This window comes from Pleurodeles waltl, chromosome 6, assembly GCF_031143425.1.
Source record: "Pleurodeles waltl isolate 20211129_DDA chromosome 6, aPleWal1.hap1.20221129, whole genome shotgun sequence".
In the NCBI taxonomy this organism is placed as follows: Eukaryota; Metazoa; Chordata; class Amphibia; order Caudata; family Salamandridae; genus Pleurodeles; species Pleurodeles waltl.
In genome coordinates this window covers 1,672,228,060-1,672,253,283 of record NC_090445.1, presented here as the reverse complement: position 1 = coordinate 1,672,253,283, position 25,224 = coordinate 1,672,228,060, and the positions used below count along the sequence as shown (strand labels likewise).

General features: G+C 44.3%; 1 protein-coding gene and 1 long non-coding RNA gene across 6 annotated transcripts in view; one reads left to right on the top strand and one right to left on the bottom strand.

The window, feature by feature from the left end:
• Positions 1-25,224, bottom strand: part of DAB2IP (DAB2 interacting protein) — a 1,276,993-nt gene that overhangs the window by 1,069,168 nt on the left and 182,601 nt on the right. The window lies entirely within an intron of this gene.
• Positions 1-25,224, top strand: part of LOC138301327 (uncharacterized) — a 321,141-nt gene that overhangs the window by 283,599 nt on the left and 12,318 nt on the right. Inside the window, exons 2-4 of the long non-coding RNA XR_011205085.1 lie at positions 13,050-13,149; positions 24,093-24,136; positions 24,314-24,383. This is a non-coding gene — a long non-coding RNA (uncharacterized lncRNA). The remainder of the gene's footprint in view (positions 1-13,049; positions 13,150-24,092; positions 24,137-24,313; positions 24,384-25,224) is intronic.

Here is a 25,224-nt window from a genome sequence, read left to right as displayed (position 1 = left end):
GTGAAAAGCGTGCGGGTGCTATCGCACCCGACACGCCACAACATTGCCGCTGGTTCTATTATGAGCCGGCATCAATGTTGTGGCGTGTTTCCTGCTGGGCCGGCAGGCGGAAACAGCAGGAAACTCGTATTAGGTACCGTAGAGGGACGGCCGCATATGCGTTCACCCGGACGCGGAACTTTGGCGATCGGCCTCTGCCACCCGCCAAATTCGTAATGAGGGCCTGAGTGTTCAGTGAGATATGTTAACTGATATGGTTATCATTTTGACAAGGATGAAAGGCATTGACAAATTTTATCCTTGTATTTTTTTTAGTCCTCCTACTGGATGCTGTGAGATGAACAATTTAAAATGGTCGAAAGGTATTTACTCTGGCCACTTGGCCTTCAAAAACATCTTTCCATGTAGACAATTTGTTTGTTTCTATGTTTATGAATTGAATTGCAGTGTATTTGGGGAAAACCAGAATCACTATGTACTAACACAGTGATCAAGGCTTTGGCCAAAACGCATCTGTTTATTGCAGTGTTGTAAATAAATCAGCACTTTAACACCACATGAGTGCTTGTCTAGGAGTTATTTTTCAGTGAGGTCCACTCTCACGGATGGAGGCACCCAAGCATCAGGTTCTGCGATACATAGCAGAGACAAGCAATATATATTGTGACATTGATTTTCTTTACTTAGGAATCTTTTCTATGTTAAATTTTAATAATTGTAAGTCCCTGAGTCCATTATTTTCTAGGGGAGTATGTTTTGGTACCAGTGAGTGGCCAAAGATGGTGACTGACTTATTCCAAGACTGGGAAGGAGTTCATTTACTATTTCAGTGATACTCAAAGTACTGCCCAGGGGCACATGCGGCCCTCCTGAGTTCACATGCACCCCCCAACGGAACACTGGGCTGCATTTTACTCGAGAGAGACCTAGCATTCAGCAATGTAGTAAATAAGTAGGGAAGCTTTTATTTACCGGCTAAGAGCTGAAGTAAAAGGAAGAAGCAAATAAGATATTTTGCAGCACATAACTTTAGAAACACATTCATTTTGTAATACATCGTGCAACAAATGTTTGAAAATATGGCATATTCTCTTCAAAATGCAAAAAAGTGTATATAATTAACCTGTAGGTGTTTCACCTGAGTACATCAGATTATATCAGAGGACAGAGAAGCATTTTTTTTAGGTGATAGTTTTAAAAAACTAAACAAAGAAACATTCATACCTGCTCCCACCCGAACACCTATGCAATAGTCAACCAAGAAGCAAGTCAGTTGTCACACCAAGGGCCAGATGTAGCAAACATTTTTACGATTGTTTGCAATCGCAAAAATGCATTTTGGTATGTAACAAGTCCACTTTGCAATTCGGTAACTTGTTACCGAATCGCAAATTGGATTTGCGACTATACACTGATTCGGTATTAGGAAGGGGCGTGTCATGGGCATCCCTTCCCAATACCCAATTGCAGAGATATGTGTGATTGTTTTGTGACCATGAATGCGGTCACAAAACAATCACAGTTACCACCTACTTCAAGTAGATGGTAACCCATTCGCAAAGGGGAGGGGGTCCTAAGGGACCCCGTCGTCTATGTGAATGCATGCAAGAACGTTTTTTAAGAGCAGGCAGTGGTCCCATGGACCACTGACTACTCTTAAAAAATGAAAAGGAAACTTTTCATTTTTCATTTTTAAATGCATCCCGTTTTCCTTTAAGGAAAGTAGGCTGCATTTAAAAAAAAAAATTGCTTTATTGAAAAGCAATCACAGACATGGTCGTCTGCTGAGCCCAGCAGGCCACATTCCCTGTGATTGTAGCTATTCACAATGGCTCACAAATTGCGACCTGCCTCATGAATATTGATGAGGTAGGTCCATTTGCGAGCCCTCGCGAATCGCAGTATGAAACTCCTGGAGTTCCACACATTCCAATAGCGATTACTTAATTGTGATTCGCTAAAAATCGCAATTAGGTAACCGCTATTGTAAAGATTGATACATCTGGGCCCAAATCCTTTTGAGTGGCCTGGGTTGTTATTTTACATGGACACCATTATAGTTTTTTAAACACGAGAGAGGTTTTTGTACACTGCATACCCTGAAAGAATGTATCTCAAAGTGCTCTTACATAGGATGTTGAAGCAAAAGGAGGCAACGTAAAATAAAACAACTGCCAAGAATCACACAATTTGGCCAAGTGCGGAAGCCAGGGTTGATTCTAGGTTTTCTGGTTTCATATTGTGCAATTTTATTTAATTCCAATCATTAATTAACTTTTTTTTTTTTAAATTAACACTTGACTCTCCCAAAGTAGTGCTGGCAAGTAGATAATTCTTACCCTGAGGTGTGGCAGAGGGATAGCGATTCAAATATAGTGTAACACAGTATTGTCAAATCTATGATTCTTCTAGAAAAAAAACAAGATCTTATTTTAGAGAGCAATATTGATTGTAAACCTCATTATAGCTCCATGACTCACAGACAACACCATGTACATGGTTCACTTCTCCAAATCAGCCTTGACTCTTCCCCTGCTGCCTCCTCCAGCCAAGCCCACAGGGGCGTAGCTTGGTCAGTAAGATAAGGGGTGTGAGCTTCAGATTTCCCAACAATGAAGCTGGCATACAATGTTAAAATACATTATACATAACCAGGGTGCACTGGAGGGGCTTAAGGGGCAGTGGAAAGGGAGAGGAATGCGGATTGGCAAGATTACTAATTGAAAGAAAACACATAGGGGGTCATTCCAACTTCGGCGGGCGGCGGAGGCCGCCCGCCAAAGTTCCCCCGCCGAATGACCGCCCCGTGGTCAAAAGACCGCGGCGGCCATTCCAACTTTCCCGCTGGGCCGGCGGGTGCCCTCCAAAAGAGTGCCCGCCGGCCCAGCGGGAAAGCCCCTGCAACAATAAAGGCGGCTCCGAATGGAGCCGGCGGAGTTGCTGGGGTGCGACGGGTGCAGTGGCACCCGTCGCGATTTTCACTGTCTGCTAAGCAGACAGTGAAAATCTTTGTGGGGCCCTGTTAGGGGGCCCCATGACACCCGTTCCCGCCAGCCTGGTTCTGGCGGTGAAAACCACCAGAAACAGGCTGGCGGGAAGGGGGTCGGAATCCCCATGGCGGCGCTGTTCCCCTTTTCTGACCGCGGCTTTACCGCCGCGGTCAGAATAGCGCTGGAAGCACCGCCAGCCTGTTGGCGGTGCTTCCGCTGCCCTCCGCCCTGGCGGTCAGAGACCGCCAGGGTTGGAATGAGGGCCATAGTTTTATGAAATAACCAAACTTTTTTTAAGTCTTTCCAAACAAAGAGAGGGAAAGAGTGTCTGCCTGCATTTTATGTCTATGTGCAAGGATTGCTGGTGAAATCCAACAAACACCTCACCACACGTGACCGAAAGCAGCTGTTCCCAACTATTTATTACAAAATACATTTATTGGGGGGCTGTAACACCCTACAACAGCCCCCCTCCGAAGCTACACCCCTGCAAGCCCCACTCCCACCCTGCTGGCATCAATGCGGTCTCCAGGCACACCAGAGACCAAACCAAACTTTGTGGCCCATGGGAATATGTTTACAGGTACCCATGTACTATTGTATTATCACCTTGAGAGCTAGAGTAACTTTAGATGTGTCATTTGTGAATAACCATGGGTTTACTCTAATGTAGATGGGTGTTTTTGGCAGTCTGTCCCTCCACAAACCCCTCTTTACTCATCCCTAAACTCCTCTCATTTTGTAGAGTAAAATCCACATTTTCTCACCATCATGTTGGTCTGCAAAATTATTACTAATAAATCAGGCGGGACCTCTCAAATACTGAGGCATCCCCTAATTATGGAGGCAGAAGTCACAACCTCCACCCCACTGGCTGGACGCCCAGACATCCAGCCACATAAGGCCATTAGTTTCAGCTCGGCAAACCACCCAAAAGGTGTTGATTGTGATAATTCACATAGGACCTGCACTGACAGAAGTGCACAATTTCTGGATTGATTGACATTTTCAGGTGAGTGATCATCTCAATTTAACACACCTATTTTACACCTGCTCTCTACAAATTTGAGACACATTCAGGTTACTTTGTGGACTCAAAGCTGTGACCATAGTTACCTCCCAGATCTGTGCAGCAGGCACACAAGCGACCTGCCATCCTAACAAACCATATGTGTGGGCACGGGGGGCAGAATGAAAATGACTCGGGATAGGTGCGAATTAGCGGCCGCATGGACATCACGTGAATGCCTCCCGCCTTAGCATTATTCAGATAGTCTTAAAAAAAGTTTATTAAAAGAGAACTTTTCCTTCTCTGCGAACCAAGTTAGATTATGTGTGTCATCCATCCCTGGCAGCTGCAATAAGACAGTCAATTCGTCCAGAATGATAAAGTCAGAAGGAAGCCCCCCGGGGCGGCTGGAAACTTTGGTAACGTTCAATCATAGCCACTTTGCAGATTAAAATTCCAAGGCCTTGGTGGAATATTTTTAGATAGTTAAGACAGCCGCGCCTGGGCCCCTCTTCGTCTATGAATGTTGCATTTCCAGGCTCCTCCGCTATTTGAGTAATAAGATCATCTCTGAGGCTTATTGCATGCCTCGGGCACCGATATTTGCAGACCACGTGCTTCAACCATTTGGAAAGAGCAACAAGTTTCGCAGATGCGTAATTCTGCGCAAGACTCTGCCTCCGTGCATACCTACTTTTAACGTTTACCGCAGAGCATTTCGCATCATTAATTTACAGAACACATCAAAAAATATTTTATTTACATAAAATAAAAGCAGCAAGCTCGAAGGTTATTCTGTGTAGTCTAAACATATCTCCTCATCTACATAACGAGCATTGGCAAAGCCAATAGGTCTCGCCTAGGCAAGAGCTATTGACTTTGCGAATATGTCTTAGACACGTTGTACACCCGCATGGCTGCTGTTCAGAGTGGCTAACGGTTAGTGTCATAGAGGAGAGCGTCATAGAGTGGAATGGCAAACATTACAGTGTTGTAGAGTGGAGTAGCAGAGAGTGTTGTGTATTGGAGTGGTATAGTGTGGAGGCGTGTAGAGTGGCATATGGAGTGGCATACAGTAGAGTGGCATAGATAAGAGTGGCATAGAGAAGAGTGCATTGGTGTTGAGTGATGCAGAGTATACTGGAGTAGAGTGCAGTGGCATTGAGAGAGTGGCATTGAATTCAGCAGCATACAATGCAGAGTTTTAGAATGCAGTAGAGTAGATTAGAGTGGTGGAGAGTGCAGTGGTGCAGAGTAGAACAGAGTAGAGTGACGTAGAGTGGCACAGAGTGCAGTGGTATAGAGTGCAGTAGCATAGAGTAGTGTGGCATAGAGTGAAGAGTAGAGTTGGGTGATGCAGAGATCAGTGGCGCAGAGTAGAGTCAAGTAAAGTAGAGTAGAGTGCATTGGTGCAGAGTACAGAGTAGAATTGAGCGGCATAGAGTGCAGTGACGTACAGTGGTGCAGAGTAGAGTATAGTGCTGTACAGTGTAGTGACAGAGTACATTGGTGCAAAGTGGGGAATCATAGAGAGGAGTAGAGTAGAGTGGCATAGAGTTCAGTGCCGGAGAGTGCAGTGATACAGAGTAGAGTGTCCGAGTGCAGTGGGGTAGAGTGGAGTAGAGTGCCGTAGAGAGCAGTGGCATAGAGTACAGTGATGCAGAGTAGAGTGCAGTGATCGACAGCAGTTGTGTAGAGTACATAGGCATAGAGTGCAGCGGTTAAGAGTAGAGCGGCAGAGAGTGCAGTGGTGCAGAGTTGATTGTTTCAGAGTAGAGTCAAGAGGCGTAGAGTGGGGTGATGCAGGGTGGAGTGCAGTTGCAGAGAGTGGCATAGAGTGTAATGGCGTAAAGTGGCTTAGAGTGCAGTGGTGTAGAGTAGTGGCATATTGTGGAGTGGCATGGAGTGCAGGGACATAGAGTTGAGTATCAGAGTAAAGTGCATTGTTGTAAAGTGTTTTGCCATAGAGCATAGTTGCTAGAGTGCTGTGTTGCAGAGTGGCATAGAATGCAGTGGCATAGAGTGGCGTTGTGCAGAGTAGTTTGCTGTGGCCTAAACTGGAGTAATGTAGAGTGCAGTGGTGTAGAGTAGAGTGGCGAAGAGTGCATTGGCATAGAGTAGAGTGGTACAGGGTAGAGTAGAGAGGTGTAGCATGAAGTGGCATAGAGTGGAGTGGTGCACAGTGCAGTAGGGTGGAGTGATGTAAAGTGGAGTGGTGCAGAGTAGAGTGCAGTAGTGTAGAGTGACATAGAGTAGAGTGGAGTGGTATAGAGCGGAGTGTGCATGGGATGGTAGCGCACTGCCATTACAGATAATACATTTTCAGTTGAAATGAGCATTACATCTGCACATACAGTTTTACTAATACAACTATACAGTGCACAATCGAAAATGTGTGGAAATTGAATCACCAAGTGTAATTATTTGTTTTGATCGTATTAAAGTATTTGTTTCCAACATAGTTCAGAGATACCAAAAAATTTGCTTCATTTGTGTTCCTAATTCTGATACAATCTGAAATACTTACATAGTTCACCTCAACGTTGTCGTGCACTATAAAAAAACTCTTTCCCACCCAAAGTGTCCAGCAAGATTGTCACATAAAACCTCTCACTTTGAAGTCAGAGTAAGAAAAATAAACAAGCGCCCTCGGAGGATGACATCTGACATTTGAACTCGGTCTTTGAATGCACAGCAAATGTGACACGATAAGAGCAAGATTTAAAGGTCTGTTTGCAGAAAGGGATTTTATTAAGGAATACAGTAAACACAGGTTAGGCAATGGGAGGGAGGGACTGAACCTGGAGACCCTAAAGTAAATAAAGCCAGCAAATGAAAAGCCAGCAAATGTGAGTTAAATACCACAAACACAATAGTAATCAACGGGCAGAATGCATTCCTAGGTCATCTTTATGAAAGTCCCCAAGATGTCTTTAGCAAACCAGACCGCTGTGCTGTCTGGTAGGCTGCGACCTTTAAAAGAGACGGTTCTGGGATCTACAGAAATTTTAAATTGTTGGAGGACTAATGGATAGGAGAAGATCACCCCTGGAGGGGAGGGGGGCATGACAGAGGAACTTCCATTCTTACTGCCAGGATAATAAGCTTAAAACCGGCCTTCCTATCCTCACCCTGGCGCAGGAAGAGTAGCATTACAATTCTAGGCATGGATAAGCAGGGACAGTTCCAGGATTTCCGAGGGCCCGGAAAGAAGGGATGTGTTAGGTCCCTCTAATTTGCATACAACATGACACATTCACAGATGTGTGCATCTCAATAGATGACACTGTTTCTGAATATGGCTTGTGAAGACTACTCTGTAAGGTAAAGTATTTACTGTGTGCCGAAAATTAATTTTCACTCAGTAAATGAGTATAATGTGGAATTCGTCACTAGAATTTGTCACTTCCTGCACTGAATTTTTATTATATAATTCTTTACTGCACAGTTTAATTAGGCATAAGTGAAACTTTTATTACGCTGGCGTAATCTCACATAATTTCCAATATTTTGTGTAATGCTCATTACGCAAAATTCCTGAAATTACACCACATTATATAATTTCAACACCATTCAGTAAAAATCCTATGATGGGATCACGGGACCAATGCGAACAAGTAGAATGCAAGTGGTTGTCGTTTGTGACACTTGTATTTTTGCTCTTTTTAGCGCAAAATGTGGCCTTGTGTCTAAAATGGACACTAGAATGCATTTTGGGCTAAAATGTAGCTCTAATACCAGGTTTGCATAATTTTCTGAAATTTCATGCAAAATAAATGTATTTTGCACACCCGTAACGTTAACACAGAAAATAAAGCAAGGTATGACCTGCTAAAAAAAGTAGCCAGAATAAATTAAGGAAGTAGGGTAATTTAAATCAGAGCTCAGAATTCCTATATCTATGATAACAGCTCACGCCCCCTGCAGGCACTGCTATGAAAGGCACATACTTAACGTGTTGCCTCTTACCAGATTTCTCTCACTGTTTCTGCATTTCAAAATGGTTACAGGATTTCAAAGTGGTCTGAAGAACCTGCAAAGATTAAAGACCTATCTAAATAAACAGAAGCAGGAAGACAAGGAACAGAGTTCTAAAGGCACCTGGGAATAAAAGATGGCTCTAGGAAGTAAAGGGACATGGACAAGGTTACATAGAGCATTATGGCAGATCAAAGACCTGCACTTTTGAAGAGCTGATGTGAAGTATCCTTCGCTAAGCACTAGGCAAGAGCGGGTGCACGGAGGAACAGCACAAGTGATGTGAGCCATTTGTGGAACATGGATCATTTTAACAAGCATGGTTGTTGTGTCCAAAACCGCCTGAGGTGTCAAGATGGTGTGGGAGTTACAGAAATAGAGTTAACAAGGTACTGAAGATATGTTTCTGGGTGATTGATGGCACCTTCTATATTACAGAGTCTTAAAATTGTGTTTGTCTGAGCCCATAGGTTTATATGAGTAAGCCATTTCTCAAAGAAGGGACAACCTCGCTCACTAAGTGCTTTTTAGGTCGAGCGTGCAAGCGCTTTGACCTGTTGTAATCTATCTGTGGGCTTTTAACCACGCCCACTGCACGCCCATCACTATCACTCGTTCATGGGCTTGCCTTTCAAAAATCCTTTGTTATCATTGGTAAATGCTTTACGTTTGTCCCGCCTTGGGAAGGTTTTGTTACTGCCTTGCAGACTGCCCATGTTACACGGATAATTGTACGTTTGCCAATACGTTTGACTGCGAGCGAACTTCTTTTTCCATTTTGTGTCTCTCCTTCACAGTCATGCTCATGGCGGCCGTGGCGCTTTGAATCGGCTGCTTATGTCAACTGTTTGACTTTTCATTTTCAATTTATGTGGCGAGAAAAGTCCAGTTAACAATATACAACGTGAATAGCTCTAACTCGAGCAAACGCGAGACCCATTGCATTGCAAATGCTTGTTATGCTTAGGGTGCCACACAAGTGAGAGGAAAGCTTTGGAATGTTCCCTATAGAGGGGGGAGGTTTACAATAAACACAGCAATAATGGACCCAGTGCTATCTACACTGGGTACATTCCAGACTGCTTCTCTTTGTTTTGTCTTGCTTAATTTGCATTTGTCTTTCTTCTTCGGTAATAACTGCAGTAGAAAGTTGAAGCAAATTCATTTGCAAAAATATCAACTTTTCAACCTCTAGTCCTCAGTTAGGTGGCATAAACACCTTCTTGTAACTACAATTGTCAAAGTTAATAGTATTGATGTTTGTTGGGGAGGGGGGTGATTGGGTTTGCACACATCATACAAACATCAAATCTTTTGGCTTTTCAATGCTTGTTTGCCTAACAGCACTGCAGAGTGTGCACAGATGGAACGGGGAAGAGTGCTGCTTTGTTTTCTGTTTCATCCATTTTTCAGATGCTGTTGTTATCATTTGCTCATCAGTGCTGCCGGACCAGTTGTCGAGTGATTTCAAATATAGGATAGTAAATCATGCATTCCAGCAGATGTGGACACACGCACCAAAACAGTTAATAGAGAAATGGTGAGACTAACATACTCCTGTAGGTTGAATCACAATGTGATGTAGAATTCTCTCTAGTGCTGGGTTTAAAGTTACCCCGTTAGGGCACCAAAAAGATAGAAGACTTGTATAAAGCACCACTTGAGTAACCAGATGCCCTGCATTCAAGACATCCTCTACAAGGCGCCCCTATACTCAGGTGTATCTGCACCCAGGTATTGTTCTATTCAATTATCTAAACCCACAAAGTGATGAGAAAGTCCTATAGAAATGTAAAAAATGTGTGCATGTTACCCTATCACAATATGATTATTATTAATATTATAAAACATTTGTGGAGTGAAGTGCAAACCCACAGGTATCCTGGGACTGCAGGGCATAAGCCTGACAATCCAGAAGGGAAACTTCTGCCTGTAGATCCACATTTTCAGGAGTTTCCTGAATTATAAATGGGCTGGGTCAGTTGAATGTGTGTTGCTAAGCTATTCCACAGTTTGGGTCCCTGAACTGAAAAGGCTCTGCCTCCGACTCTTGCATTCTTGTACATAGGAATCTTGAGTTTATGCACATAGGCTGAGCGGAGTAACCTGCCTGGTTGGTAGAGTAATCGTATATGCCAGGATGCAAGGTGCTGCTGGTAAACCGCCTTGTGCATCAACAATGCTACGAAATTCTATTTTTCACTGGCAACTGGTGCACTGAGTCAGGGGCTGTAGAGGTGGAGTAACTTCATTTCTGTCCAAGCGCCAGTTTGGCAGCTGCAGCTTAAATTTGTGAGAGACATTTTATTGTCTTCTCAGGTGTGCTGATTAAAAAGACATTGGAATAATCAATCTGGCTTATAATCGTACTAAGGATGATGCAGGAGTGCCAGCCGGTCTGAAGAAGTAGGAGAATTTAACATAAAGCTCTCATAAGAGCAAAGAAGATACTGGAATCTTCTTTGCATGGTCTACTACTGAAATAGTGGATTCTAGTTGTACCCCCAGATCTCATATAGATTCTTCCCATACAGAAATTGACCCATCTTCTGTCGACCAGAAATAATTTAGATGATGATGCCTGCTCTCCCCGTCTGGGCAGCGCATGGTGTCGGTCTTGCTAGCATTAAACTGCAGCGAGCTGTTTCTAAACAAGTCGACTATTCTGATGCAGAAACATTACGACGCTGATGACATTCAACTCATCCTCTCCCTGATCGACAAATCCACCAACACCAAAGCCATCTTCTCCAAATGCATTTCCAACGTAGCAAAGTGGATGAGACCAGGAACTGAACTCCAACAATATAGAAGTGCTGATCTCTGGGAACAAGAACTCCCCATGAGACACCACTGGGTGGCCCTTCTGAGCTCAGATCTAAACCTAACCAACCAAACAACCCCACCAGAAACCTGAGAATAGTCTTGGACAACAAGCTCAATATGACAGTGCAGATCAACACACTCAACTCCCCCTGTTACCACATCCTTCACATGCTCAACAAGACTTTGAAATGGCTACCTGGGAAAACAAGCACTCATCATGAGCAGGCTGGACTTTGGCAAAGTACTCTATGACAGGGTCTCCAACCATCTCCAGACCATTCAGAACATTTCAGCAAGACTCATCCTCGACCTCCCTCACTGCACCACACCCACATTTCACCACACCTCAGAGAACTCCACTGCCTCGCCGTTTACAAATGCAGCCAATTCAAACTCCTCACGCATACTTACAAAGCACTGCACATCGGACCTGCATAACTCAATGACGGCCTGTATTTGCATCATGACACCTGCGCTCAGCCACACACTCGCACACACCTCCTGCATCCACAATTGCAGACCAGGAGGGGCGAGCATTCTCCTACATTGCACCCAAGATCTGGGACGACCTCTCAACACATCGGGGCCTCCTCTTCACTTCTTGAATTTCACAAGAAGCTGAAGACCTGGCTCTTCGACTAATAAACCTGCTCTAGTGCCTGGATACCCTCACGGGTAATTAGCTGTGCTATACAAGTCCACAGCAGGTAACATAACATTTTGGAGTAATCCTGCGTACAGATGGCCTCATACCCAGATGGTTCTAAGCCTTGATTAGTGTTGGGCTTAGTTATATTGACTATTTTCAGTCTCTGTCAGTCTCAGTCAAGTGCAGCGGAAGGGTCACAGTGTTGGTCTGTTGTCAGATTCCAGTTTGTTTGGTGCCATGGCTGGCCAGTTGTGTTACATTTACAGAGTCTAGTGGGCAATGCCAAAGCATATAAGGCGACATAGAGAGAAAGCATATTGAGGTGGTATAGGTGGGCAGGGGATTCCAGAGACCAGATTAGAGGAGGGTAGGCAGAAGAAGATGCTAGATCCATGAGGTTAAAAAAGTGTCTTACGGTTGGTTCTGAATGTTACCATTCAGCTTGTTCTGGTCTTTTGCTTCCTGCAGTTGTTTTTTCACACAAACATGTATATAAATAAAGAACTATGGGCCAGATGTAGCAAGGCTTTTGCGCCTCGCAAACAGCGAAAATTGCTGTTTGCGAGGCGCAAAAGCCACTTCGTGATGCTCATTCCCATTTTGCGAGTCGGTAACCTGGTTACTGACTCGCAAAATGGGAATGCGAGTCACAAATAGGAAGGGGAGTTCCCCTTCCTATTTGCGAGTCGCATCACGATGCAGAATTGCTTTGTGACTGCGAACGCGGTCGCAAAGCAATTCGCAGTTACCACCAGTGTCACACTGGTGGTAACCCATTCGCAAAAGGGAAGGGGTCCCCATTGGACCCCTTCCCCTTTGTGAATGGCCCTGAAAAAAAAAATTCAGAACAGACAGTTGTCCTATGGACCACTGCCTGCTCTGAAAAAATGAAACTGACACATACATTTTTTTCGTTTGTAATGCATCTCGTTTTCCTTTAAGGAAAACGGGCTGCATTACAAAAAAAACTGCTTTATTTAAAAGCAGTCACAGATATCTGCGACTTGCATCAATATTAATGAGGTGGGCCTTTGCGACCCCCTTGCGACTCGCAGATGGTGTCATGGACACCATCTTGCATCCGGTTTTGCGACTCGCATTTTGCGAGTCGCAAAGCCGGAATTTCCTACATCTGGCCCTATATTTTATTTATTTAACAATATTTCCTAAAGGGTGTAATTTTAAGTCCCACCTACATTATTTTCTATGGGAGTGTGTTGCAGCACCCGTGAGTGCCATGTGCGATGATTTATTTATTTCTAACCTGGGATGGTGAAGACTTACTCATCTTTTGTCACCTATAGAGTAGAGGGAGTAAAACAGGTGTGTCTTGCGTTTTATTCTGAAATGCATCATTTTCTTTGTTCTGTTCTTTTGCTTTCAGTAGGTGCATTTTATGCACATGTATGATCAAAAAGACTTGCAGTACTCTTTGGCGTGGTCCTGCTGGCAGTCACCAGTGACCACATGTTCAGTTTGCTGTTGTTGACATATTCGTCCACTCTAAGTAGAGATCCATGCAAATAGATTTTACAGCATGAGCCTCGAATGACAGGTTGGACGCGGCAGTGATGTCACCTCTGTTATTCCCTGACAGATGCACGCCGAGGCTGCTTCCGGCGCTGCTGGGAGGCTATTTTCATCTGAAACCCTGGGCCCAGCAGACGTTTACGAGAGGTGATCTTTAAGTGGAAGTGGTAAGCATTATAAGTGCCCTGTGACTTGGGGGGGGCGTGTAAAGTCTCTATTAGGTCTACAAACAAAGAGCTGCATTTGTCTGCTGAAAGCATAACACTTTCAGGGAAGTGCCTGGAGTGAATAGTTATTAGAAATTGAACCTAATGTAACATATTTAACAAACTCTCTGTACATGTAACATTACACAGTGGCAGCTGCCACCCTGGAGTTATGGTATGGTTCAGACACATTTGCCATTGAAAATCTTTTTTTAGGGTCGAGTCTGCGTTGCATGCGCTCGCGCATGCGTATCGCAGCGAGACTCTTTTGTATTTAGAAAAGGGCTCGGAGCCCTGTCAACTTCACGTCAGTGTTTTTTATTGGTTCGTGGGCTTCCCTAATAAAATCTGCTTGCCTTCATTAGTCATGCCTTTTCCGGTGGCTAGCCCTCCTCGAGCGCAGCGACCAAGTACAGAAAACATGCGAGGCTCGCTGTTTTCCATCGGGCTCGTGGACTTTTTTTTCTCTTATTTACGAGCGCGATCTCGCTTGGCAGAAGTCGAGCGCTTTACATGCTTGATTTCACTTTTTCGGGTTATGTGCATAAATGCACTTTTGCCCGATAGGTGAAAAGTCGGGTTAAGAGTTTACAACCCGATCAGCTCTAACATGAGCAAACGCGAGACCCGTTGCATTGTAAATGCTTGTTTTGGTTTGTCTATAACTTTTGTCCTCATGGGTCAATCTGTACACTTTACATATGTAGTTAAGGTCTGGCTTGCCAATTATCAAGCAGTTCTCTGCAGGGAAAAAAACATGTTAAGCGGAGGGGTTGAAAGTATGTTTCCATATTTCAGCTCCCACATGAGTCTGTGCTTGAAGTGCAGCAAAGACAACAGAAGGGACTTAGGCAAAACTATGCATGAAAGTGGAGCTTTTCACATGAAGGGAGTTTTTTTGATGTTACTTGGTTTTTATCCATCTATTCAGTAGTTTTTGAGCTATTAGCATTTGAAAAAGGTGCCAGTGGGTTTTATGTGTAACTTGCCAGTTGCAAAAGTAGTTAGTTGTTGATTTGTTATACCCTCACTACCGTTTCAGGAATTGGCATGATATTTAGCAGACCTTTAGTATGTTGAGCTTACTGTTGATATTTTCAAATTTATGCAGATGCATTAATGAGGTAGCTAAAAAGAGCAGACAAAAAAAGTGTTAATTTGCTAATAACTTTCCACTTTGTGAGACATTTGCCCAAAAACATTTAGTACAAGTTTAGAAGGATTAGTTTTCTATTGGTATGTTAAGTTTGTGTCAGACTTTCAAGAGGTGGGAAATTATTTGAGATTTTGTGCAGATTCACGGGGGGGAGACTTAGAGGGAGGAAACACCTTTAACATTCGTTAATAACTTTTGGTGGATCTGATGAACTTTGGCAGTCTTAACATGTTTACCATTCTCTTGGTTTTTCAATTTATGATCTGTCAAGGATGGGCATGTTAAGAGGGTAAACGTTGTTTTAATTTGAAAATAAATTTGGCAACACTTGATAAATCTGCAAAAGATTTGGCAGACATATCGGAGGTCCATCAAGGGGGTTACAAAGGCAAATGGGGGGTTAGGTTGTCCACCCCCAGTATATAATGCGTATATGGAATGTAATTAGAGTGAATTAAAAAAACCTGAAAATTCACAGAAAACTACAGTTAATATAGTAAGATATGTTTCCGCATGAACATTAAACTGGAAATGTCCTGAATTCGCAAGTTACGATGTCCAGTGCGTAACTGAAACCCTAACTTATTCCCAGTCGCAATGATTAATACACCCCTTAGCCAATGGCTTCAAAGAACCAAGCATGGCTGACATATGAATGACCATGTTCATTGTGTGTTGCACACCATAACTAGTGAATGCCAGGGCCTTTTCAGTTTTATGTGCCTGAACCATAACTAATCATCAGCTGTTGTTTTCGGTGCATATGTGTATTCAGAGAAGCCTCTACGCCTTACATGGACCTCATATTCAACGGAGATGCCTTCTAGAGCCCAAATGGCAGTCTGGTCACCTATTCTTTAGACTTTTGTTTCTAAGGCAATTAGTCATCCAAAATTGAAGAACTGGATAATTAAAATCCTTGAGTTAAAGAGTCCTAGGTGAGGATGAGCTGCAAAGTTCAAGCCTCACAAGAGCTGCTGTTTTCATTTGTAGTTCTGGACTGATACAAACCGTAGGAATTACTAAAGCAACCGGAGAAGGGCAGATTGCTAAATGTGTCCATCTTGGCACAACTTGTTCTCATAGAAACCTGCTCGACGCTCTAGAGTTTTCCTTGTATTTTGCATGAAAGCCTTTTGCGTGGAAACAATATATTTAAATTAGTAGGAATTACGTTGCTCACAGGAAAATGAAGGAAATTTGTATCTGCAGTATAGTCAAGAATAAAAAGTTGATTTATTGCGTTATGTTTGAGGTTCAAAAATAGACATAAGGTGAGAATAGACCCGTGATAATATTCGCCCTTGTACAGAAACGTCTCAACTGAGTCAGAGACCATCAGTGGGTCATCTCTCAGTGGGAGTGTGTTGTCGCTATAATTATTCTTATTTCTGAGTTATTTCTCTGCTAACTTCATAGTCTGACCATCACAGAGCAAGCAGGGGTGTAGCTTCGTGGGATGTTTGGCGCTACCCAACCCCCACCCAATAAATCTATTATCTGGTACTAGTTGGGTGCAGGTGCTTTCAGCAGGATATGGTGAGGTGTCTGTCAGATCTTACTAGAAATGTGTACATAAGCAGAGAAAAAACGCACACACACTTTCACCCTCTCTTATTTTTGAAAGTCTTCATAAAATAAATTATTTTATAATATATAGTGTTCTCCCTCACTTAGTACTCCTAGCAATCCACATCCCCTCCTTTTCTACCACTCCTTAAGCCCCTCTCCTGTGCTCTGCACGCTGCATAATGTATTTTAACATTTAACATGATTGGCCTCATTACGAGGCTGGCGGTCTTGAGACCCGCCAGCCTCATGGTGGCAGCCAGGACTGCCGCCGTTGTGGTGTTCCGACTGCCACGTTACGACCGTGGTGGTCAGACCACCAGGGTACCGCCGTCTCCGCTAGGATCGACGATCCCGACGGGTTGACAGTGGAGGAGGTCGGAATCAGCCAGGGGGGCGCTGCATGCAGCACCGCTCTGCTGATTACGACCTGGTTCTGCGCCAGTCTTTTCATGGATGTATCGCTGCCATGAAAAGACTGGTGGAGAACAGCTGCAGGGGGATGCAGCAGGGGGCCTGCACTGCCCATGCACTTGGCATGGGCAGTGCAGGGGTCCCCCTGCCCAGCACCTTTGCAATGCTCACTGTCTGCTGTGCAGAAAGTGATCATTGCCAGGGTGCTGGAGCCCCCTGCTGCGGCAGCATTGAGGCCGGCTCGATTACAAGCCAGTGACAATTCTGCCGCCACTTTCCCGTTGGGTGTAAATCTTGGTTTCCCGCTGGACTGAGGAAGGGAAACCAAGATTTACACCCAACGGGAAAGTGGCAGCAGCATTGTCATAATGGGTCTGGCGGGGAGGTAGCCAGCATGGCAGCAACCTCCCCGTCGGCAGTTCGGCAGACGGATCATCCCATCCGTCAACTACTAATCAAACCCTATATGTCAGCGTGATTGCTGGAAAATCTGAAGCTCACATCCCTTCAATCTTACTGACCAAGCTTCGCCCTGAGAGCAAGGTAGATCTATGTTAATTCATGAACAGCCAAGTGGACTCCGTTGGTCTAACAATTCAATCTCTTCTCGCGTAGCTCATCAGTTAACACCACTAGCCATTTGATTAAATTCACATACCCCTCCAACTAAAGATGATAGCAAACTTTGATTTATGGTAAATGCATGGTATGGTTTCCTTAAGAGCACAAGACTAATCCCAACAACCAACAATAATCACACAAAAAACCATGAACCGAGGGTTCCAGAGCATCGTGGTGTCTAGCATAAAGTGTTTCAGCTCTTCATCAAGGTTAGTGAGCACTACATAAATGAAATTACTTACAATACAATATATAACACACACAATAATACTAACATGTCAGCGGCAGGGCAGTTAACTATAGTTCATACAGACTGCATACCAATTTTCTTATACTGTGTGACACTTTCACCTTTGACAAAACTGCTATGTGTCATGGACATCATACAATACTGTACCAGTTCACAGCAATAAACCACCCATCAGCAACTGTGCAGGCATGGAATAAGTGAAGAGATCTATCACAAACCGCTGCCCAAGACAAGGCTCTAATTTAGACCACAACTCCATCTTCCAAAAAGCTATATACTGCTTCTTGGCATCCACAATTACAATCAGATATGGGATGATATTAACAAAGTCCATCCCAGCACATCTCTCCACCTTGTCTTCCTCCAAACTATGCCTGCTCAGGACCATAAATTTAAAACAAAATATCTCAGAATGGACATCCACAGTGCAGTAACCAGATAAATGGACTACGATCATAGGAAAAGACACATAGGGGGACCTGCAGAGGTGTTCAAAGTTGTCATTTTACTGAAAAACATAAACTTTGCACCTTTCTCTCACATTTGTTCATCCATCACACTGCTAAGTATGGCGCCCCATAACATAATGACTGCACCTCTGTGGCAATCGCACACAACACACTTACCACAGAAGATCAAATCAAAGACAGCACACTTCCAACCACACACCCTAAATGTTGTAGCAAGCTAACCATTTAGGCAAGCGTTTCAGGATCCCACATAGGGATAGTTAGCGCTATATACATGTAACAGTACAATACGATATAATACTACAATCAGGAGACTACCACACACGTCAGCCTTGGCCATGAACAAATAGGAACAGTTGAGGCCAAATTATAAACACCTATTCTGAACAAGAGCTCAAACAATGTAGACCAGTTTCAGGTTTGTTTGGGTCTCATCAGAGAGGTGTACCTTGAGTCCTGTGGCTCGAAGACCTATTTCATCCATGGATGTATGGTCACACCCGTCACAGATAGGAAGTCTCAATGACAAAAGCAACAAAAAGTGTCAATTGGAATTTTACTAGCCTGCATTCCTTCCCATTGCATTTTTTAATATATTTGTTTTGCTCCATTGCTTATTGGGACGAGGGGTTTGCTACTCGGGCTTGGTCCTGTTAAATAGGAACAGCACAGCCCAAGCTGCAAGGCCTCACCCCTTCGAAATGAGAACTCAAGAAACCCTGGAAAGGTGTCAGCCTTATTGAGCCTCAGAGAGTAAACAGCTTGTTCTGGGTGAGTTCTGGGACTCTGAGTCCTAAACCTATCTTCAGCGCCTGTCCGAAAACACTATAGCCCTGAATCTTTAAAAATAAAAGTCAAAATGTACTACTGCTGACATGCTTCCCACTCCTTTCCCACACCCCATAGGCATTGTGCCCTGCCTTTCACTGGAGTAAATCTCTCATGGCACCAGGGTGCAATTGTGCTTGCCAACATTTCATGTAAATCCTATGGGTTTATGTCCAATCACCTTCTCAGCAGGCACCCAGACTCTGTACACGACCCACACAGATTTGCTCATGCATTGCATTACGCCAGGCTGATGCACTAATGCACGTAAGCAAATTAGTTTAAAAATATATACCCACATTTTTGTGAATGTAGAAATGACGGGTTTATGCTACTAATTGGAGGATATTGTGCACCTAATTTTATTTATGGTGCACAGATAACTTTGTGAATCTTGGTGTTGATATGAGCATGAGTTTTAACAGTACATGTTACATTAAGAGCACTGACATTCATCTCAGATGTCAAACTACCGTAGATGTGACGCCGCTCACAGACTGACTAAACTTTCTCCTTGCCACATGGTCTTTGGACTTTTCTATAACTTATGCTAAGGTACTTTTACACATCATCGAGAATTGGAGCCTTTCAATACAACTGAATACTTCCACAACTTTTGGAGCCTTGAAAAAGTCAAATCTGACTAAACACGTGTCGGCTGTTTCCTTTCAATTATGAGAACTGTACTGGCTTTCTGACATCATGCCTAGTGTGTTTTATTGGATCAGGTGACTTCTCTCCTGAGACACCACAGAGGAATAAATTGATTTCACTACAATTCTGTGATGTGGTGTGGTTTTTCTTCTTTTCATATATGTACTGTGGCCTTTCCAAGGCGACAGCTTACACACCCTGTGCCTGGGTGTTAAACCACTCAAGCACTCCCTCCTTCAACTAAGACTTTCTTGTCATGGACTTTGCACCTAGATGTCAGCAGAAATTTTGGAAGTGCGCACCATCTATACACAACCACAACTGTTGATGCTATTGATGTATACTTTCTACATTAATGATGAATAGATCAATCTAAGGAATTCAGTATGTGATGAAATTGCTGATCCAATCTTCTCACTAAATGCAGGATGGTCCTATCAGCGTGGACTGCTTATGAACCAGAGAGAAAAGGGGACTGTGACAAATAAATCACTTGCCAACCAACCACAAATTACAGCAAGAAGTCACATAAACTATACATTGGAAACTATGGAATGAAATATTACTGCAACACTTTCTTAATGTATTTCTGTAGTAATAGGGAGTGCACATATGCCTAGGAGGTTCAGATGCATGCATTGTTTTTAGGGAACCACAGACTGGTACATAAAATCCATTTAGAATCATTTTATGTAAAATATCCTGAAAAAAGATAGTTCCCTTAAGAGTGCTTCTCATTGCCTCGCTTGAAAAGTATTAAAGAGGATTTACCCAATAGCACAAGAGTCTGGGTTAACCATCAATTCTACATCAGAAAAAAAATGTCCTTTGAGCTATACTAAGAAAAGAGGCTTTAAGAGTATTTGTTTTGAAGGGATTAAATCCTACTCAGTATGCCTTGTAGACCGTATCAGGAAAAAGTAACAGGGGTATAACAAAATATTCAATGTTATCTTTTATATTACAATATTTCTAAAATATAGAGCACGTAACAAGCACAAACAGACCCTCCCAATAATGGACTAAATACATATATGTCAACCTGCTCCAGCAACACAAGCATTAAACAGTCTACAACAACCCTTAGATGCCATGGAACTGTTTCTCAAAGCCCATTACTACGAGGAGCAGATGTTGTGTAGACCAAATCGGGGATTCGAGGGTACAGTCAACGTTTCGGTCCTCCTTTACTAAATCCAAAGGACCATCATCCGGACAAGGGGTGTGTTGCATTTTTCAACAACTAGTGCTTAAGCGAGGATCGAGCTTGAACAAAACTGCATCATGTTAAAACTAAATAGGAGAATAGACTTCTCAAATAGCTAAAGAGTTTCCAAAAGCAGCAATATGGTTCCAAAGCATCAGTGCCATTTGTACAAAGGTATTTCCAGCACCTAAATTGTGACTACCACCTCGTTAGTAATGCAATCAATACATCAAGGTATAATTTTTTGTCATAATTGAAAACCATACAGGCTCAGACCAATTTCAGAGAAGCAAGGTATAGGTCAGCCTACGTGGATGACGAACAGACGTTTTCACACAAATTTATGGGTGATGTACGGAACCTTTCACCAACGTCCTCGCTTAAAAATATTTTAAAAAGTGGTTTGCTGGAAGCTTTCGTCTGTCACCAATTAATTTATGTGGAAACGTCCATTCCTCACCCAGAAAGGTTGACCTACACCTCGCTCCTTTGAGTTTGCTCAGGCTCTTTCCCGTGAAAAGGGTGCCTGTATCGTGCAACACAATGTTAGTTGGCCGGTCTGGAAAACCTTATCATGATCAGAGGATTAACTACATGTTCTGCTCAGAAGGAAAGGGAAGTGGTCTATGCATTGCAACAATGTCATACAGCAGTGACACGTAGTCTCAGACGAGTTGACCTTCACCACACCGATACCACAAGGAGTCTCATCACTGGTCCAACGCTCAAAGAGCAGGTGATTTTGAATTGATGTCTGAAAATCTGATAGTGCAACTTGTTAATGTGTGGTGACTGATAACTGGTACGGACAAGTAGCTACCAAACTACCAAAAGGTAAAGACACACTTTCTCTTAGAAGATCAATGGTTGGGTTGGCTGGAAGGACAACAACATAGTGAGGTGGTGTCACTCTCAGCTGCTTCTAAATCACTCCTTTCCTTCCTCTACTGAAAGATTTGACTCTTAAATCTTATGAATTCCACAGAATCCCTAGCAACTTTTAGTTGGTATTTCCTGAGGAGTGGCAATGGGAAACGTGGACCAAAAGTGTGTTCCTTTATCTTACTGGAAGGTTCAGCTAGAGCCTTGATGGGAATACTGTATGCATATTTCAAATTACTTTTAGTGCTTAATCTGGGCCGGTGATTGCTGGTGGGGCCCACTGGGTCAAATCAAGTGCTGGGTGTGGTGTGGGGACCATCAACAATCTTTGATTAAGAGCAAGAGAGAGAAAAACGCAAATAGATGAGAGGAGGAGAAAAGGAAGAGAAAGATGGGGAAACAGTGACAAATGGAGAAAGAAGAGATGAAAAAGAACCTGTAAGAGTGAGATAAAGGGTGGTAGATGAAAGAGGCATGAGGGGGAATCATGACTGTACAGCATAGGCAGTTGGCACCCCTGACATTCTGTAGCACCAACAGCGGGCTCCTGAGCAAAACTTCAGGCCACAATACTTACTATATTATAAATCAGGCACTGTCCTATTCCAATGTACAAGTTAAATTTGTATAAATTATAAGGCACACTCCTTATTACATGTTCAACATCCACCTAAGTAGCTTCAAACTGGATTGCTTAAAATTAGTAAAACAAAATACATACATCTGGGACATGCTGTGCTGCGGATGATAGGGGACCCATTCTTGAAAAATATATAAATCTACACACACCTGGTTACTGCCTAGCGTGGTTGCAAATTTACAAAATTCAGGAATTCAAGTTTTCCAAGGCAGCAAGTCTTTCAATACTATTTGAATGTATGTGAAGAGCTTCCTGCTTGTATAATTCTAACCTGCACATGCAATAATGATGTATTCAAAGTGCACTTGCATTCTTTTTCTGGAAGGCAAAAATATATTTTCGTCAGGAGAGGCCACTTGCATTATACTCAGAACCATTTTAGGGTGGTTGCATGTCCACTTAGGCTTTATGTGATTATTTTCAGAGACATAGGCCCTGCATACATTTGTAAATATGCAGGGGAATGCTTGTTTGTGGAGCTGCAACAAACTTTCCAGGGCCTGTTTTACAGAATGGACACAGTGTCCACTCTTGCCTTTTCTGGGGATTCAGTTAAATAGGAAGAGCCAGTTTACAAGCCACTCAATGTTTTACAGTACAGGGGCATGCCTCCTGCACTTGAAAGAGGGGGAGGGATCCTGTTCAGACACTTGGAGTGGGTGGCTGCACCTGTCTGCAGGTGGATGCCTGTGGGGTCCTGGGACCCACTTCCTCCCTCACCAGAAGGCTGGTTTACCTTTTGTGAAGCACTGTCAGTGCGCCTTCAAAGGACCGTTTGCCCTTGCACCCGTATCTAAAATTCACAAGTGCGAAGGAAAAGTGATTCCCTCATTTGCATGTGGGCACACCCCTGTGTAATTAGGAAAAACCCTCTGAGGATAGCACTGGTAGTACAAGTGCACCAACAATATCATTATCACGTAAGAGGCCTCATAAGCTTCTGCAGACCCTTCTATAGTAGCATGGTGCCCTAAGGGTGCAAAAAGTGGGCATACATGGCAGTTGTGTCCCATGGCACTACGGGGGTCATTATGACCCTGGCAGTCCTGCTCTGCCAGGCCAGCGGTGGCGCCCAGACTGCCGACAGCGTGGCGGTGCAGGACCACCAAATTATGACAATGGAAGTGAACTGGCTGCAATACAGTACCTGTACTGCAAGGGGGGGTAGGACCAAACACCGCCCACGGTATTTTGAGCATCCTTTTTACTAGGGATTCCGTGGCGGCAGCCCTAACATGGAATCCCTGGCGGTAACGATACTGGCAACAGGAATTCTCATTCCTGTCGCCACTGCAGGACTCCCAACCCCCTCCTCCATTTAGGACCCTCCCCCCAACCCCATCAGAAGCCCCCCACCCCCCTAAGCAGTGACACCTCCCTCCACCATCCCCATTCTGAACCACCCTCCCCCCGATCCCCATTCTGAACCCCCCGACCCCCATCCCGAACCCCACAACCCCTGTACATCCATGCAGGCACACATCACACATACATACACGCACACATACACATACACGCACACGGCCATGACACCCCGCCACCCCCCACATACACGCATGTACACACGCACACATACACTTGCATACACACGCACACAAACACACACGACATCCCCCACCATTCACACAAACACACCCCCCCATTCACGAACACAACACTCAACACCCCCCTCCTTCTCTCCCTCCCCTGTCGGTTGATCACCTTGGCTGGTGGTCGCCCGGGTCGTCCAGGAGGGATCGGGGTCCATGGCGCTGGCTCCGCCGCCAGCGCCCCGCCAACACAACACCGCCACGCCTATTACTAAGGTGTAATAGGCGTGGTGGTGTTGTGCTGACGTGGCGGTGCCAGCGGAACAGCCTCCACTGCACCGCCAACCGCCAGTATGGCTGCTGGCAGCTCTCCACCCAATTTATGGTGGAGAGCCGCCAGCAGTCAAAATATGGCGGCCTGATGACCGCCATCACTGGCGGTCTTGTGCTGGCAGGACTTCGGCGTTTGTAGACTGCCGAAATCATAATCAGGGTGTATCCGTATGGGTGTGGATGAATCACTCTAGACCGCGTTACAGTCTGGGAAAAGGTATTTTATTGGTGATATTGGATGTGGTATGACTCAAGTGAGTATACTTCAGTCTTTGTTTGCTGGGTTTAGGGTGTTGGAATGTTCTTGAGGTTTGGTCTTCACTCTTCTCTTTCTGTCTCCCTGGTTCACAGGTTGTCCCCCGGGAAGTGCATGTGGAGAGAAGAGAATAATAGCGGTAAGTGAACGTGATACTGATATCTATTTTGTTTCCTTATGCTTTCTTTGTTTTCCCTGTCTCACTGTTCTTGTCAAGGTTACATTTCTCAGACCGGTTTATGTTAGTTTGTGCTTTCTTCCGTTTGTTTCTTAGTGGTCTAACTCCTGTCCTTTCTGTCTCATTATTTCCCTTCAGTGCTCAACCGTTCCTGTGCGCGGGTCTTAGCTGGTCTATTGTTGGTGACGGTGCTCTACGGTGCCCGGTGGTACGTATTTTATCTCTCCCTATTTATTCCCTCCCTCGTCCTTGCCCGTTTCACTTTTCCAAACCCCCCCCCCCCCCCCCCAGTACTCGTGCTTTTTATGTTACCCGGTATTGTCTTTCCCCGTCTCTTCTTTCCGTGTTTTCCTTCCCCCCCGCTCGCTCTGCTCTCTTCCTCTCTCTCTCTCTCACTCTCGTTCAGGGATGTGGTCCCACGCACCTGAATGGCCACGCTCCTCCTGAAGCGTGGCAGGATGCTGCACTTCGTCCTCCCGGTTGCCTGGAACAGGGTCTTCCGTTGCTCGTCTTCCGCCTTCTCCTCCAATGCTCGGATGGTACCGCTGCCTCCAGATGTAGGGTGGGCTCTGCTCCTCATCTTCCTCGTTTGCCACTCTCTTGCTAGGATTCTCCTTCTCCGATGGATGGTTCACGGCTGTTTTCTTGCCTCCCGCTTTCTCCTCACAGCTACGGAACACCGTAAGTTCTGGCAGCAGCACTTTTGACCTCCTGGCGTCCCGCCACTGCCGGTCATTCCACCAATCTCGGCCAGAGAGACCAGGAAGCCTCTGAGTAACAGGGGCAGCGTCAGCACAAGAGAGAGCCATGTGCGGGCGAACGGGTTCCAGCCCGTCACACAGGGCCTATGTGTCCCCTGATCATTCCCACCCTAGAACACCCACACATCACAACTGGGTATAGGTTTACTCAGTTAATCTGTTTGTAAATGTGAAAACTGATTTTACATGCTTAAAAAAATATTTGCACATGCAATTGCAACTAGCATATGCAAACAGCTTTAAAAACGAACTGGACCTAGACAGCCCAGTTTCAGACATGGTTTAGAC